This window comes from Lepidochelys kempii, chromosome 5, assembly GCF_965140265.1.
Source record: "Lepidochelys kempii isolate rLepKem1 chromosome 5, rLepKem1.hap2, whole genome shotgun sequence".
NCBI classification, from domain to species: domain Eukaryota; kingdom Metazoa; phylum Chordata; order Testudines; family Cheloniidae; genus Lepidochelys; species Lepidochelys kempii.
The window spans coordinates 96,443,114-96,459,087 of record NC_133260.1 but is presented as its reverse complement, the minus strand read 5'-3'; the positions used below and the strand labels follow the sequence as shown (position 1 = coordinate 96,459,087).

Below are 15,974 nucleotides of genomic sequence, written 5' to 3'. Positions count from 1 at the left end.
TGCGGAAATGGTGAGGCTGGGGAGAGGTGACTCTCTGGGGAGTGATGGATGGTGGAGTGAGGATTTTTCGGGACATGGATGAGTTTGGGGGTAGCAGGCTGTGAGGGGGTCTTTGGGGGGACATAGAGGACTGGGAAGAGGGGTAGCAGAGGCTGCAAGGGAGCCCTGGGGGGGGGACCACAGAGGACACTGACACCCTAGGTAGCAGTGGCTGTGAGGGGAGGAGGGTGTCGCTCTGGGGAGTGGAGGGAGCTCTTTCGGTGGCGGCGCTAGTGAAGGGGAACCTCGGAAGCGCCTCGCTCGGCTGGTTGCTTGTGCAAGGCCCTGCCCCATCCTCCCCGCTTCCGCGGGCGGTGTAAAGAGCAGGGGATATAAGGAGGCGGGGCGCTCAGCAGCGCCTCTCGGCCAGGCAGAGGAAGTGCTTCCAGCCGCCGGCGAGGGGCGGGCGCTCTCAGGAGGAGGAGGCTGGGGGAAATTTGTCTCCGCTGATGCTAGCCCGGCTCAGTTCGTAGCTGAGCAGCAGCTCGCGTCCCTCCTGAGCCACCGGCCGCTCGGTCCAGGTAACTGCTCGGCCCCCTTTCCTCCGGCTCCCCGCGGGCCGGGCCAGTCGTGTCCGACGGAGTCAGGCAGCCCGAGCTCTGGAGGGGGAGGGGGGACTGGTGCGCCCTCCTAAGGGAGGGGGTGTCGTTTGCTCCCTGCCCTGGCTTTACTCCAGCCAGCCCCTCTTCGTTCACTCCCCGCTCCCGTGACCCGGGCGCCCTGCTGGGTCCGGCAGGAGTTGATCCAGTTAAAAGCTCTTCCCTCGCCCACCTTGGCTCTCCACTGACTGGAACACAAAGGTGGTGGAGCCAGGGACCGAGCCCCATCCTAGGGAAAAGTGAAGTAATAGCTGGGTGGGTGAGCCTGTTTGGCCAGGGCAGGCAGTGTCTGTTTCTGTTTCTATACCTCCTTTGGGGGAACTCGCATGTTGCTGTAAAGCGCTGGCGGTTGCACGCTCGCTTCCTCTCCTGCTCGTTCGAGAACACGTTTTTGTTCTTCGCTTGTCCTGGTGGAAACAAGAGCCGTTCCAATGTGAAAAAATAGCAATAGGGAGCACTCTTTCTCTCCAGCGTTATGAAGTAGAAGCTATCTTAATGCAGTTGAAATTTACCAAGTTGTTATTGACTCCCCCCACCCCACCCCACCCCCACCCCCCCAAAAAAAGATTTCTGGAAACTTTGTTCTGTTTCAAATAGGAGTGCTTTTAGCCATTTAACTAATGGGGCTCCAGGTTTTTTGTTGTTGCTGCTGTTGCTAACGTTGTTGGCAACTTGAATGAATTAACTGACTGTGTTGTATGGTTCACCCTATATTCTCCACATATGAAACCTTGCAAAGGTATAACAGACTTTTTACCTGAACTTTTTTTGATCTAAGGTTAAACAATAACAACCCCTTTATTTCTGGGATTTCTGCAAACATTAGTCTCTACTTCGTGCCCTTTATTTGAGCCGCGTTTACATAATATTATTTAAGTGCTAAAACATCTTGACAATGGGCATGGGTTAGAAAAGATCAGACTTCTTTTATTTTTAAGGAATAGCATGCCTGTGTTCTGTCAAGGTTGGTAAAACAGAGCAGAGTCTGAAGAAACAGATTTGAGGACACCAACAGTTTAGAAGGCTGTAAGTGGCTTTCTGGAATCTAAGCCTGGTGAGTGGTTTCAAACCTTAACAGGCAGCTCAGTATACCACTGGCATTTTGCCCCCTTTTCAAAGCTGTTCTGAAAAGTAAATCTTTTTGCTGGAAGGAGGTGAGGTCAATTACGTTTAAAGAGCAGTATGAGTTACCTATTTGGAGTATTTGCAATTCCAAACAGGTTTCTTAAATAGGGGGTTTCAGGTAGCTGATTTCAAGTTTGGCAAGAAACACCCGGGCTCTGTGGAACCAGAAAAGGGTTGTTAGCCCTGTAGCTGTTGGCTATTTTGTCACTGAGCTGAAACCTCCCTTGTCTCTAAAAGAAGATAGACCCCTTCTGCCCCTGTGAAGTAGGGAAAAAAATACTAGTGATGGAAGTCTAGTTATGGTACAAACATTTTTGTCAGAAGGTAAATATTTTGGAAATATGTACATTACTACTAAACTTTCTATCCTCTTTGGGAGTCTCCAGTGCCCTGTAAGGTTCACAACGCTTTTCCCCACTCTAACCTCTCTAGTGTCCTCAGATGTCCGTCCTTAAGATAATTAGGTGGTCCCAGAAAGAATCTGTATCATCGGTGATGGGCTTTAGTTGCTTGGGGCACTTCTAGTTGAGTGATCTGTAACACTCCTTTCCCTGAGGCTAAGCACATCTCAGAGAAATTTTCTGTGCTCCATTAGCCTGGCTGAGGCTAAGACAAAGATCAGAGGCCAAAAATCTGCTGTTTTTTTACACCAACCACTAACTTCAATGAAGTGGACTGCTCAGTTGGACTAAATGTGTGAATAAAAATGTTCACCAGTTTGAGCAAAAGGCTGAGAAGCTGCCCTGCTGAGTTTACATTGGTATGCTGGAGCAAAATTCAGTTTTTAAAATCTTTCATCGCAGTGGAGAATTTTGCTATCTGTCTTTTAGACAAAGCTTTTAAAAGCTTCCTCTTGCCACCTCCCCCTCTCAAAACGAAATCTAAAGGCTCTATTCCAATTGCAGCAATACTGAAATCTGACTTCCTAGAACTGCAGTTGCTACTGAGAGAAGCTATAGGAGAGGTAATTCCCCAGGAATTCAGCATGCCAATTAGTAGCATTGATGTAGTTTATCGGATACTAGTCAGCATTATTCAACTCCAGGAAAGCTTACTGTGATTTTTAACCTTGTCACTAAAAATAGCATGATAAGGAAACTAATTGGGAACGTTAATTAAACAAACAAAAGTAAAAGTGAGGGAGAGGAAAATTGAAAGCAGAAAAATGTATCTCCATACTCTTCAACAGAATATAGAGCCTTTCAGAATGCCAATAGCATCCAGTGAGCCAGAGCTTTGCAAAAAATGTAAATGCTATCCTGCAAAAGTCTGGTTTGTTGACAATAAAATTTTCCAAAATTTCATTTAATTGTTCACGTCTTTCATAAAGTTGTAGGCATTCTTCACTTATGCATGTGCAAGTATGCTGCAAATGCCTGTTAGGAGGGCAATAGTAGTAAGGTAAGCACAGTTTTCCATACAGAGAAAACTGAAAGTTTTTAGATAACTTTGTTTTGTTTTAAGTATGGTTTGCCTGTGGATGCTAAGAATGGGTGAACACAGATTTGCATGACCACGTGCTTAAAGAAATAATTTGAGACAGATGGGCTACATAAAATATCTGTCTAATTTCAAAGCAGTATTTTCTTATTATGTTAATGAGACTTCTATTTCTTGCACTGTTTTTAACTATCTTCCACTAGTGCATAAGAGGATGATAGACCTGTGTGAATAACTGATTTCTTCAGTTTTCTGGCAGTCCAAAAAGAAAGAAAGAAAGGAAAGAAAAAGTGGTTTGGGTTGAACTGAAATGTTTGGGCATTTTCAATCATTAAAAAAATGTCCTTTCATTCAATCCAAAACAAAATGTTTAGGTTTGGAGAATTTTAGCCTTTTTAAAAATAAAAGCAAAAGAAACGAAGAGCTGGACAATGTGGTGGTGGTGCTGGTACCTTAAGTACCACACCTATCTCCTGTTTACCTAATAGCCTAGTGGTTAGGGCACTCTCCTGAGATATGGGATTCACTGGTTCAAATCCCTGCTCTGCAGTAGGCACTAGCCAATGGGTCCTAGAGAAAAAGGGTGAAATCCTGACTCCATTGAAGTCAATGGCAAAAAGTTCCATTCGTTTTAATGAAGCCAGGATTCCACCCCAGATATTTGGATAGGCACAGTATAAGAGTCCAGATTTTGGGAGTAGGGGGCAATGTTAATTTAAAGAAACTGTCATATATGCTGCTTACCTCCCAGATGCGAGAAGTTTGGATTTGCATATGACAGTTGTATCTTTTAGCATTGCTGTAATTAAAGATGGAGGTACCTACATTAGGAATTTTTTTGGAAGGAAAAAAATCCCCACTGTTTCTACTGTTGATGCAGCTCCACTGGTGGGAGCACTGGTGTAGAAAGGGGTCTTAAACACCATGTTAGTGTAGTCAGTGTTTTAAACAGTGTCCTCTAACTAGGCTTAAAAAAAATAAAAGGCCTATTCAGCATTGTTCTTAATATGTCAGTGGCCACTGGTGCCCTATCTAAACCAGCTCTCTCACTAGTGATATTTTAGCAGTAATTCCTTTTATATAGATAAGGACACCGTGTTGGTGTATATAATGGCCATTGCGTGACAGAAAGGGTCAATATTTATTTTTTAAAGCTTAAGGCCTTGTCTTTGTTGCTAAAAAATGCATATCTTTTACCTTGCAGTAACTATTGTGTGAGAGAGATCCTGGTGTGAAAACCACAGTGAAAATGAGCCCCTCTTCCTTATGATAAAACTGGGGTTGTCAAGCAATTAACAAGTTATAATAGAGTACTATTTATTTAAATATTTTGGATGTTTTCCACATTTCAAATATATTGATTTCAATTGCAACACAGAATAGAAAGTGTACAGAGCTCACTTTATATTTTTATTACAAATATTTGTGCTGTAAAAAAAAAGAAATGGTATTTTTCAATTGTTCTCATACAAGTACTGTAGTGCAGTCTCTTTATCATGAAAGTTGAACTTAAAAATGTAGAGTTACGTACAAAAAATATCTGTAGCTGGTGTTGCAAGATATTTACGTGCCAGATGTGCTAAAGATTCATATATCCCTTCATCTTCAACCACATTCCAGGGGACATGCTTCCATGCTGATGAGGGATTCTGCTTGATAATGATCCAAAGCAGAGCGGACCAACTCATGTTCATTTTCATCACCTGAGTCAGATGCCACCAGCAGAAAGTTGGTTTTCTTTTTTGGTAGTTCAGGTTCTGTAGTTTTCGCATCAGAGTGTTGCTCTTTTAAGACTTCTGGAAGAATGCTCCACACTTCATCCCTCTAAGATTTTGGAAGGCACTTCAGATTCTTAAACCTTGGGTTGAGTGCTGTAGCTATCTTTAGAAATCTTGCATTGGTGCCTTCTTTGCGTTTTGTCAAATCTGCAGTGAAAGTGTTCTTAAAATGAACATCTGCTGGGTCATCATCCAAGACTGCTATAATATGAAATACATGGCAACATGCAGGTAAAACAGAGCAGGAGATATACCCAAGGAGTTCAGTCAAAATTTAATTAATGAATTCTTTTTTTAACAAGCATCACCAACATGGAGGCATGTCTTCTGGAATGGTAGCCGAAGCATAAATGGGCATACAAATGTTTAGCATATCTGGCATGTAAATACCTTGTAATGCCAGCTACAAAAGTGCCATGCAAACACCTGTTCTCACTTGCAGGTGACATTGTCAATACGAAGCAGGCAGCATTATCTCCTGTAAATATAAACAAATGTTTTTGTCTTAGCGATTGGCTGAATAAAAAGTAGGACTGAGTGGACTTGTAGGCTCAGAAGTTTTACTTTGTTTTGTTTGAGTGCAGTTATGTAACCAAAAAAATCTGTATTTGTAAGTTGCATTTTCACAATAAAGAAATTGTATTATGGTGATTGTATGAGGTAAATTGAAAAACAATATTTATCATTTTTACAGTGCAAATATTTGTAATAAAAATATAAAGTGAGCACTGTACACTATATTCTGTTGTAATTCAAATCAATATATTTGAAAATGTAGAAAAACATCAAAAAATAGTGTTAAATTTCAATTGATATCTATTGTTGAACAGTGTGATTAAAACTGATTAATTGCAATTAAGTTTTTTAATTGTGATTAATTTTTTTGAGTTAATCGCGTGAGTTAACTGTGATTAACCAGCAGCCCTATATAAAACGAAAGTATCTTATCTTCACTGTCGTTTTCACCTCAAAATAGCTCAGACACATTAGATATTGCAAGGCAAAAAAAAAAAAAAAATTTTTTTTTTAAAACAGTGAAGACAAGGGCAAGTCCTTCAGGGCAGGGACTGTTGTTCTGTATGACCTTGTCTCCACTAGTGTCGTTGTCTTAAATTTCCCACTGTTCTGGCAGGCGCAGCTCTACCAGCACAAACAGTAGTGCAGATGAGGCCCTGGTAACTGCATTTTAATCTTGGGGTTGCCTAGACCTGTTCTGAGCAGGACCAGACGCTGCAATAGTTAAAATACCTGTCAGTCTGTTATTACTTTTGGCATAGCCGCTCTTGGTGGAGTTGCACTACCAGCTGCAGTAATGGGAAATTAAGAGGAAAATGTCGAGTGTAACTAGAAGTTGGTCCAATAAAATATATTGCCTCACCCCCTTTGTCTCCCCCTTTGGGTTGGACCAATCAGATGCCGTTCTACAGCTGCATCATAGAATACATTTTCCTGAACCAATCCTATTAGTCCCAAGATTTTTAAACAAGAGCCTTCTCCCTTCTCTCCTTTAACTGCCTTATTCTTATCTAAAAAAACAGACCCAAACATCTTTCCTGCCATGTAGCGCTTTTACACAGGTGCTTTAATAAAGATGAAGACCAACAGTTTTAAAAAGTTTTTCCCTATGCTTTTGGTGAGGACAATTTGAAGCTGCAGCAAAAGCAGCTTTGTTAGCCAGTGAATTAGAGAGAAAGAAGGCTGTTAGATGTCCAGAACATAGAAGAGATAAGAGGGTTGTTTCTTTTCAAATTTTTGAACAAGAGCAAGTAAAAGTTATATTAAGTTTTGTAAAGGAATAAAGTTCTATTTTATAATCACTTGAAAAGACAAGCCTATTTGAAGAAACAGCCCTTTATTTATAGGTATTTGAATAAAAAATGAGCATGCAGGAAAAACCCCAGGGTTAAAACCACAACAACCGGTTTATTGAAGTAATTCATAGTAATAAAAAAAGTTTTCCCCTATGCTTTTGCTAACATTGATTATTTTTTTAGTGAGGACAATTTTGAAGAAGCCTTTCTAAATTAGTGGATTAGAAAAGAAGACCACTTTGAAAGACAAGCCTATCCGAAGACACATCCCTTCAGTTAGCACTTTTGCATATGTGTTTCATCAAAAAATTAGCATGCAGAAGCACCCGAGGCTTAAAAGCATGGACAAACTGTTTCTAAAAGTAATTTATAGTGATTAAAAAGTTTATACAATTCAGTGACTATCAATGGACTTTCCTTCCTTTTGTTTTGTTTGTCCTCAGTACATAGTAGCGGTAGGCAAGGGAGGTGTTTAACCTACTAAGTAACAGCCACTTGAAACTGACATGATTGTTTCATTGTTACTATCCAGAAAGCTTTTGAGCAGTAACAGAAACAACCATTTTTTAGGGCTTGTTTACACTTGGAAACTTCTGAAATAGCTATTCTAGAATAATTCCCCACATGGACACTTATTATTCCAGAATAGCTATTTTGGTAAATTTCTAAGTCTACTTACTTTCTAAGTCTACAATGCCACTGTTGTTTCACTGAGACATAAGCAGGAACATCGCCGCATTCTGTCCGCAGACTCAGGAAGACAGGACTGCATTGATTTATATTCTGTTTATATCTGGAAGATTATCCTGGCAAATATATATGACTCTAAGAGCCCCTTTATGTCAGCTGGCAAAGGGCATGTGCAACACACTGTTGTCAGAATATTTAGCCAAATATTGTCTTGTAAGTTATCGTATAATTAGTTACATATGGGACATTAATATCATTGTGTGATGTATGTATGGTTACTATGTAAAGGGTTATGTAAGTATGCTGGAAACATGTTTCTAAAATATGTCCAGACAAGGCAATGTGAGTGGATAAACAGGTTTATCCCAAACAAAGGAATGTGGATTTGCCAGTGTCTCTGGCTTACAAAGCTTGAACCTAGCAATGAAAGTATATTTGCATCTAAGGTAAACCAAGTAATCAAGCCAACAGAAAGAGCTAGATCACAGTGAGATGACGACAACATGACAGCGCACCAGCAGGGGAGAAGAACTTTTTTCTGGGGATACACTTCAAAAGAATACATTTCAAAGGTTTATGGGACTATAAGAAGGAGGGCAGGGAACCCCTTAGTTATCCATCACTTAAGGGACAAAAGAAGCCAGCATTTTTGGAAACTGTGGAAAGTGAATCTTTCAGCTGTGTGGGTTGAAGATGCTGAGAACTGACTAGTGAGAAATTGCCTGAGACCAGGATAGTAAACAGTTAAGTTTTAGACACTAGACAATATATCTTTTACTTTTTGTTTTCTTTGTAACTATAGCTCTTCCCCCCCCCCCCCGTCCCTTGCTTATTATCACTTAAATCTGGTCTTTATTACTAAACTTTTGTTTAGTTTTACTATGTCAATGTTTGCAAAAAGAAAAGGAGTACTTGTGGCACCTTAGAGACTAACCAATTTATTTGAGCATAAGCTTTCGTGAGCTACAGCTCACTTCATCGGATCCAATGAAGTGAGCTGTAGCTCACGAAAGCTTATGCTCAAATAAATTGGTTAGTCTCTAAGGTGCCACAAGTACTTCTTTTCTTTTTGCGAATACAGACTAACACGGCTGCTACTCTGAAATATGTCAATGTTGTGTGTTAAATTAGAATGTGTCCTCAGTGAGCCAGTAGGCTGGTGCAGGAATACTGTCTCTTTGGAGACAGTGGACTTCATAGTTTATGTTAATGTTCATTGAGATGAAGTGGACACTACAGAAAGACCTCTCTGGGAGAACTTGGGAACTGGAGTTCACTGAATGTAACCTAAAAGGTAAGATTTAGACTGGCAGAGTGTCAAGGAATTTTCTGGCAAGGCAGACTGTTGTGGCATAGATTATAAATTGGCCATCAATAAGTTTAGGCTTGAAATTGTGTGAAGGTTTCCAACTATCACAGGAGTGAAGTTCTGGAACAGCCTTCCAAGGGGAGCAGTGTGGGCAAAAATCCTAACAGTATTCAAGACTGAGCTTGATAAGTTTATGGAGGGGGTGGTAAATAAGACTGTCTACAATGGTACGTAGCTGATCTGTGACTGTTAATAGCAAATATCTCCGACCATTGATGGGACACTAGAAGGGGAGAGTTACTACAGAGAATTCTTTTCCAGGTATCTGGCTGTTGGGTGTTTCTGACAGGCTTGGGATCTAGCTGACTGCCATTTTAGGGGCTGGGAAGGACTTGTCCCCTGGGTCAGATTGGCAGAGACACCCTGGGGATTTTTTTGCCTTCCTCTGCAACATGTGGCACAGTTTAAAGTGGAGTAAATGATGGATTCTCTGTAACTCAGTCTTATGATTTGAGGACTTCAGTAACACAGCCAGATGTTATAGGCCTATTACAGGAGGGGATCAGTGAAGCTCTGTGGCTTGCAATGTGCAGGAGATTAGATTAGATGATCCTGATGGTCCCTTCTAGCCTTCAAGTCTGAGTCTTTGAGAGCTGTCTTCGGCTATGTCTACACTATGCAACTTTTAGCAACACAGCTGTGCTGCTAAAAGGTGCACAGTGCAGCTGCTGTTTGTCAGCGGGAGAGAGAGATCTCCCGCTGACAAAGCACCGTTCACACTGGCGCGTTTCATCTGTAAAACTTTTGTCATTCGGGGTGTGTTGTTTTTTTGTTTTTTTTTCTCCACGCCCCTGAACCAGAAAAGTTTTACTGGCGGAAGTCCAGTGTAGACAAAGCCTTCGTGTTGCTGAGGCAGCGCTTTAACGTGGCTTGTGAAGTCGCTCACCCAGCGCCCTAAAAACCCCACCTCCACGAGGGGCACAGCTACCGGTGCTGGTGCACGGTCCACACTGGCGCTTTACCGCACTGAAACTTGCTGCGCAGAGGGAGGGGTGTTTTTTCACACCCCTGAGTGAGAAAGTTGCAGCGCTGTAAAGTCCCAGTGTAGACAAGCCCTTCGTTTCAGCTCCAGCAAAGATGTCTAAGGCAAAGAGGTAACACAGTGAGTTATGGTTTTGGGCTCCCAGAGGAGAGCATCATAATATATGGGCTAGAAATATTACTTTAATCCAAATTTAAGTTTTTGGGTTTTTTTTAAATAATGCTTAAATCCTGCCAAAATGGTGGTGTGGATTCCCTTACTTAGCAGGACACGCTTCTCATCTGCAGTGGTGAGTTGATATTTTAAGCCTGCTCTACACTACAAAGTTATGTTGACATAAGCTGCCTTGTGTCAACCTAGTTGTGCATGTGTCTCCACTTAAGGTGGTCCATTACACCAACATAATAACACAACCTCAATGAGCCAAGATTGATGTATGGAGTTTGAGGCAGCGGGTGTGTAGACATAGGTAACGCTATGTTGACCCTAACAATCCTCCAGCATCTTTCCCATAATGCCCAATGACTGCTCTGGTCTCCATTGTGAAGTCCCCACCTTCCACCCCCTTTTCATGCCCTGCTAATTTCTGAAATTCCTTTTCCTGATTACCCAGTTTGGAGAGAGAACCTAGTAGCTCTCCATGGTTACATGCATCTGACCATGCCAGCTCCAGACCACATACATTAGTGGTGGGCAACCTGCGGCCCATCAGGGTAACCCACTGGCGGGCCACCAGACAGTTTGTTTACATTTGCATGGCCGCTGAAAGCTGCGGGCGCTCGTGCAAATGTAAACAAACTGTCTGGAGGCCAGTCAGCGGGTTACCCTGATGGGCCGCAGGTTGCCCACCACAGATGTACGTGCTCCAGCCTAGAGTAGACAAGAGATATTATCTCCCGGGCTTGTAGGGAGAAGAGGCTGTACAAACACAGCTCTGAGCCAGCTATAGAAACATGGACATCAAAGAGCAGATTGCTCAGGGGATTCAGGAGAAGGGGTACAACAGGGACCAGCAACAGTGCCACGTTAAAGCCAAGCAGCTGTGGCAGGCATACCAGGAGGCCAGAGAGGACAATAGATCTGGTGCTGAGCTGCACACCTGCTGCTTTTACAACATGCTGCTCAGCAGACTCCACCACCATCCCACACAACACCGTCGATACTCCAAGGACCCCGAGTCACAGGCCCCTGCTGTGAACAGCGAGAAAGAGGAGGAGGATTTGGAGAGAAGGTGACCTGGGGATCCAGCTGTACAGCAAGCCAGGATGTTTTTGACTCCACTGCAGTCCAGCCACATGGTATCAGAGGCCATAGTGCCACCCCTACAACTCCACCCCAACTTCACATTAAAGACCATCACAACTTCACATCGCTGACCTGTGAAACCCACGATTGGTGTCAGTGTAGCTGAAGTGGACATGAATGCTCTTTCCCCTTCGTAAATTCTGTTTTAGTAGGTTTTTTTTGTAGGGCTGTCAAGCTATTAAAAAAATTAATTGCGCTAAACAATAATGGAATACCATTTATTTAAATATTTTTGGATGTTTTCTACATTTTCAAATATATTGATTTCAATTACAACACAGAATACAAGTGTACAGTGCTCACTTTATATTTATATTACACATATTTGCAGTGTAATAAAGAATATTTTCAATTCATCTCATACACGTACTGTAGTGCAATCTCTTTATCCTGAAAGTTGAACTTACAAATGTAGAAAAAATAACTCTTTTATTTTTGAATACAATGTAAAACTTTAGAGCCTACGGGTCCACTCAATCCTACTTCAGCCAATTGCTCAGACAAACAAACTTGGTTACAATTTGCAGGAGATAATGCTGCCCACTTATTGTTTACAATGTCACCTGAAAGTGAGAACAAGCATTCGCATGGCAATGTTGTAGCTGGATGTGACGGAGTGGGGAGGATTGACCTGGGGATGTTGCAGGGGAGTTTTACTGGTACTATCTGCATTGGTGATGGGATATCAGGGTGTGACTTCACTTGAGGGACGATACCTGAGCATGTAACCTGAGTCCAGGAGGGAGTTGGGGCCAGGTGACCCCTTCTGCCTGGGAAATTTGACAAAGGCTGGAGGAGGAGCTGGGGGGTGGCTGGAGGAGACTGCTGGAGGGGGTTTCAGTTTTGGAGCTGACTGGGGAAACAGAGGGAGACCCAGGGCTGGGGTTTAAGCTCCTCCCCACCCCCCCCCAAATGAACCTGACTGAGGGGGTCCTGTTGTCTGTACCTACAAGTTCTGTTTTGGACTGTGTTCCTGTTGTCTAATAAACCTTTTGCTTTACTGGCTGGCTGAGAGTCACAGTGAATCGTAGGAAGTTGGGGGTGCAGGACCCTGTCTCCTCCACACTTTGTGACACTGGCGTCGCAAGATATTTACATGCCAGATGTGCTAAAGATTCATATGTCCCTTCATCTTCAACCACCATTCCAGGGGACATGCGTCCATGCTGATGAGGGGTTCTGCTTGATAATGATCCAAAGCAGAGCGGACCAACTCATGTTCATTTTCATCACCTGAGTCAGATGCCACCAGCAGAAGGTTAGTTTTCTTTTTTGGTAGTTCGGATTCTGTAGTTTCCACATCAGAGTGTTGCTCTTTTAAGACTCCTGAAAGAATGCTCCACACCTCATCCCTCTCAGATTTTGGAAGGCACTTCAGATTCTTAAACCTTGAGTTGAGTGCTGTAGCTATTTTTAGAAATCTCACATTGGTATCTTCTTTGCGTTTTGTCAAACCTGTAGTGAAAGTGTTCTTAAAACATGTGCTGGGTCATCATCCAAGACTGCTATAACATGAAATATATGGCAGAATGCAGGTAAAACAGAGCGGAAGACATACAGTTCTCCCCCAAGGAGTTCAGTCACAAATTTAATTCACGCATTATTTTTTAACGAGCATTATCCGCATGGAAGCATATCCTCTGAAATGGTGGCCGAAGCATGAAGGGGCATACAAATGTTTTGCATATGTGGCACATAAATACCTTGCAACACCAGTTACTTACAGGTGACATTGTAAATAAGAAGCAGGCAGGAGCATCTCCTGTAAATGTAAACAAACTTGTTTGCCTTAGCAATTGGCTGAACAAGAAGGAGGACTGAGTGGACTTGGAGCTGTAAAGTTTTACATTTTGTTTTTGAGAGCAGTTATGTAACAGATCTACGTTTGTAAGTTGCACTTTTATGATAAAGAGATTGCACTACAGTACTTAGTATTTTTCATTTCACCTTATACATTTCTTTTGTTGATCATTTTTACAGTGCAAATATTTGTAATAAAAAAATATAAAGTGAGCATTGTACACTTATATTTAATAAATTTCAATTGGTATTATATTGTTTAACAGTGTGATTAATCATTTTTATTTCATTAATCTTGATTAACTCAATTATTTAATTATTTTAATTGCATGAGTTATCAGCAATTAATTGACAGCCTTAGTTTCTTTGCATCAAATTCTGTTTCAAAATAAATGTTTATGATTTAAAACATAACTCGTCTTTACTGGTTTGCAATATCTGCTACCAAATGCTTAGCAGGTCTGAAAGCAACCAGTTACTTGTTACTGACAGTGTGACACAACGCACAGGATAAGCCATAGACAAAATTAATAAGTATACTGATGATATATTCCTACATGTACCGTAATCACCACATAATTTCTAACAGGCCACAAATGAGTAGGGCCAAGTAAAGCACAGTATAACAAATTGTGTTACTGTGGCTCACTGCTAAAATGGTCATTCAAAGCTTCCCTGAGCCATATAGCTCTAAGTTGAGTTATTCTATTAGCCCTTCTGTCCGGCTATTCAAACTCAGCAGACAGCCGCTCCATTTCCACTCTGGCAGAAAGGTTTCACCTTTGCTTCACATACGTTATGCAGGACACAGCAGGCAGCTATAACCACTGGAATATTTTTCTTACTAAGGTTCAATCTTGAGAGTAAACAAATGCCAGGATCCCTTCAATCTACCAAAAGCACATTCAACTGTCATTCTCCGCCTGCTGAGCCAGTAGCTGAATTGCTCCTTGGTGCTGTTGAGATGGTCAGTTTTACAGCTTAATAAGTCAGAGGAGCAATGGGTAGGCTGGGTCCCCCAGGATCGCTATTTGCATTTCAACTTTCCCAATGGTAATCTGCCATTTGGGAAAGAAAGTCCTTGCTTGCAGCTTTCTGAACAGTCCTGTCTTCTTAAAGATGCGAGCATCTTGCACTGTCCCTGACCAGCCCACGTTGATGTCAGTGAAGTGCTCCTGATGATCCACCAACGCTTGCATAACCACAGAAAAGTAGCCCTTTCTGTTGATGTATACTCCGGCAAGGTAGTCTGGTGCCAAAACAGGGAGATGTGTGCCATCTATTGCTCCACTGCAGTTCAGGAACCCCATTGCTGCAGATCCATCCACCATGTCCTGCACATTGCAGAGGGTCACAGTACTGCGTAGCAGGAGGCAACTAATGGTTCTGCACATTTGTTTGACAACTAGCCCCACAATGGATTTCCGGACTCCAAATTGATTGCTACCAGTCAGCTGGTAACCTGGTGTTGCAGGTTTCTGCTGTGTGATTAGCACGTGCTTGTTCACTGTCAGTGAAGCTCTCATTTTGATGTCCCTGCTCTGAAGGGCACTGGGGTGAGCTCAGCACAGTGATCCAGAAATATTGCCTTGCACAGCCAAAAGTTCTGCAGCCACTACTCCTCATCCAACGCCTATGTTACAATACAATCCCACCAGCTACTGCTTGTTGCTCAGGCCCTGAAGCAGCGCTCTACCATCTGTAGCTGCTCTGTGAATGCCACCAACAACCATGAATTCCGTTCTTCGTGCAGCTCTGCAAATGCTTCACGATCGTGTGCCCTGTGCTTGTAATATTCATGACAATAGTGCAGAGCTGTGCAGGCTCCATGCTTCTGTTGGAGATGGTGGACAGTGAGGAGGGTCTTGTGGATTTGTGAGACTTTGAAAAAAGGTGTGAAAATTATGGGATGTAAATGACATGGGATAGAGACAGTTGCACTCTATGAAGTTGACTCCATGTTCCGTCACCTCTGAGCAACTAGTTTCAGTCCCATCATGCATTGCGAAAACTTCCCATGCGCACCACGCTGTGCATTGAGACAAGCGCTCCTGGTGAGTACGCACACTGCCGACATGAGCCATACATGCAAGTGATGTACTGACTGTGGCGGTTTCATGTCGACATGAGTTTGTAGTGTAGATATGGCCTTGATCTCTGTGTAAAACATGCAAGTTTATCTTCCAGTATTAGCAAAGAGTCCAAATTAATTTTCACAAACCAGTGACTTACTGCAAGCAGTGATTACACTAACTCTAAATAGCATTGAAACAGCAAGTATTGGTCAATGAATCTAGCCTATGGTAAAGCTTTTAGAACAAGCTCACAGAACATTTTTGGACTCCTTTCCAGTGCTACAAATGAAACATGTACCTTTCAAAACGTTCATGCAGAGAAATACAAATTTCAATATCCTTCCCAATGACCTATATTAAAAAGACTATCAACTTGCCTCTTTCAAATCTGGCTAATTAATGAATCACCTTTTGAATATTATGCCCTGGGTATTTTAACAATTTCTTTAAAAAAAAAAAATCTGTTACATTGCTGTTGTCTTTTATATGATTGTTTCTTCAGCAGGGAAGAGGGTGTGGGCCTAAGAAACACCACCTAATATCTCCTCTGCACATATCTGCCTGTCCGCCAGGTTCTTCAGTGGCATCCTTTTAGATAAGGTCTCTTAGATAGTGACCTCTTCTCCCTTGTACCCTGCAGAGGAATTCCAAAGAATTAAGCAACCACTATGATGACCATTAAATGCTTCTGTTTGATATATCTATAATCTTATCTATATCGATATAGCTTAAAAATTAACCTGTGAAAACACAAATGTCTTTTTGTTTAGATATACGTCTCCATAATAGTGTCAGGTGTGGTGGGTTTTCTTGAAATTATGAGACTGAAAACTCGTTAAGTGCTAATGCTTCAAAAAAGAGAGTTTCTATTTTAATTGAACTTGTAAGTTTTGAGGAAAATCTAAGGCCGTTGGTCCTGCAATGGGACACACTTCTGTGTCTGTGTGGAGACTAGCTGATT

General features: G+C 42.1%; 1 protein-coding gene across 3 annotated transcripts in view; it reads left to right on the top strand.

The window, feature by feature from the left end:
- Positions 1–404: 404 nt before the first annotated feature.
- Positions 405–15,974, top strand: part of GCNT1 (glucosaminyl (N-acetyl) transferase 1) — a 43,573-nt gene continuing 28,003 nt past the window's right edge. For all 3 annotated transcript variants that reach the window (XM_073345113.1, XM_073345116.1, XM_073345114.1), the window contains exon 1: positions 405–560. The gene's annotated coding sequence lies outside the window, so the exon portion shown is untranslated. The remainder of the gene's footprint in view (positions 561–15,974) is intronic.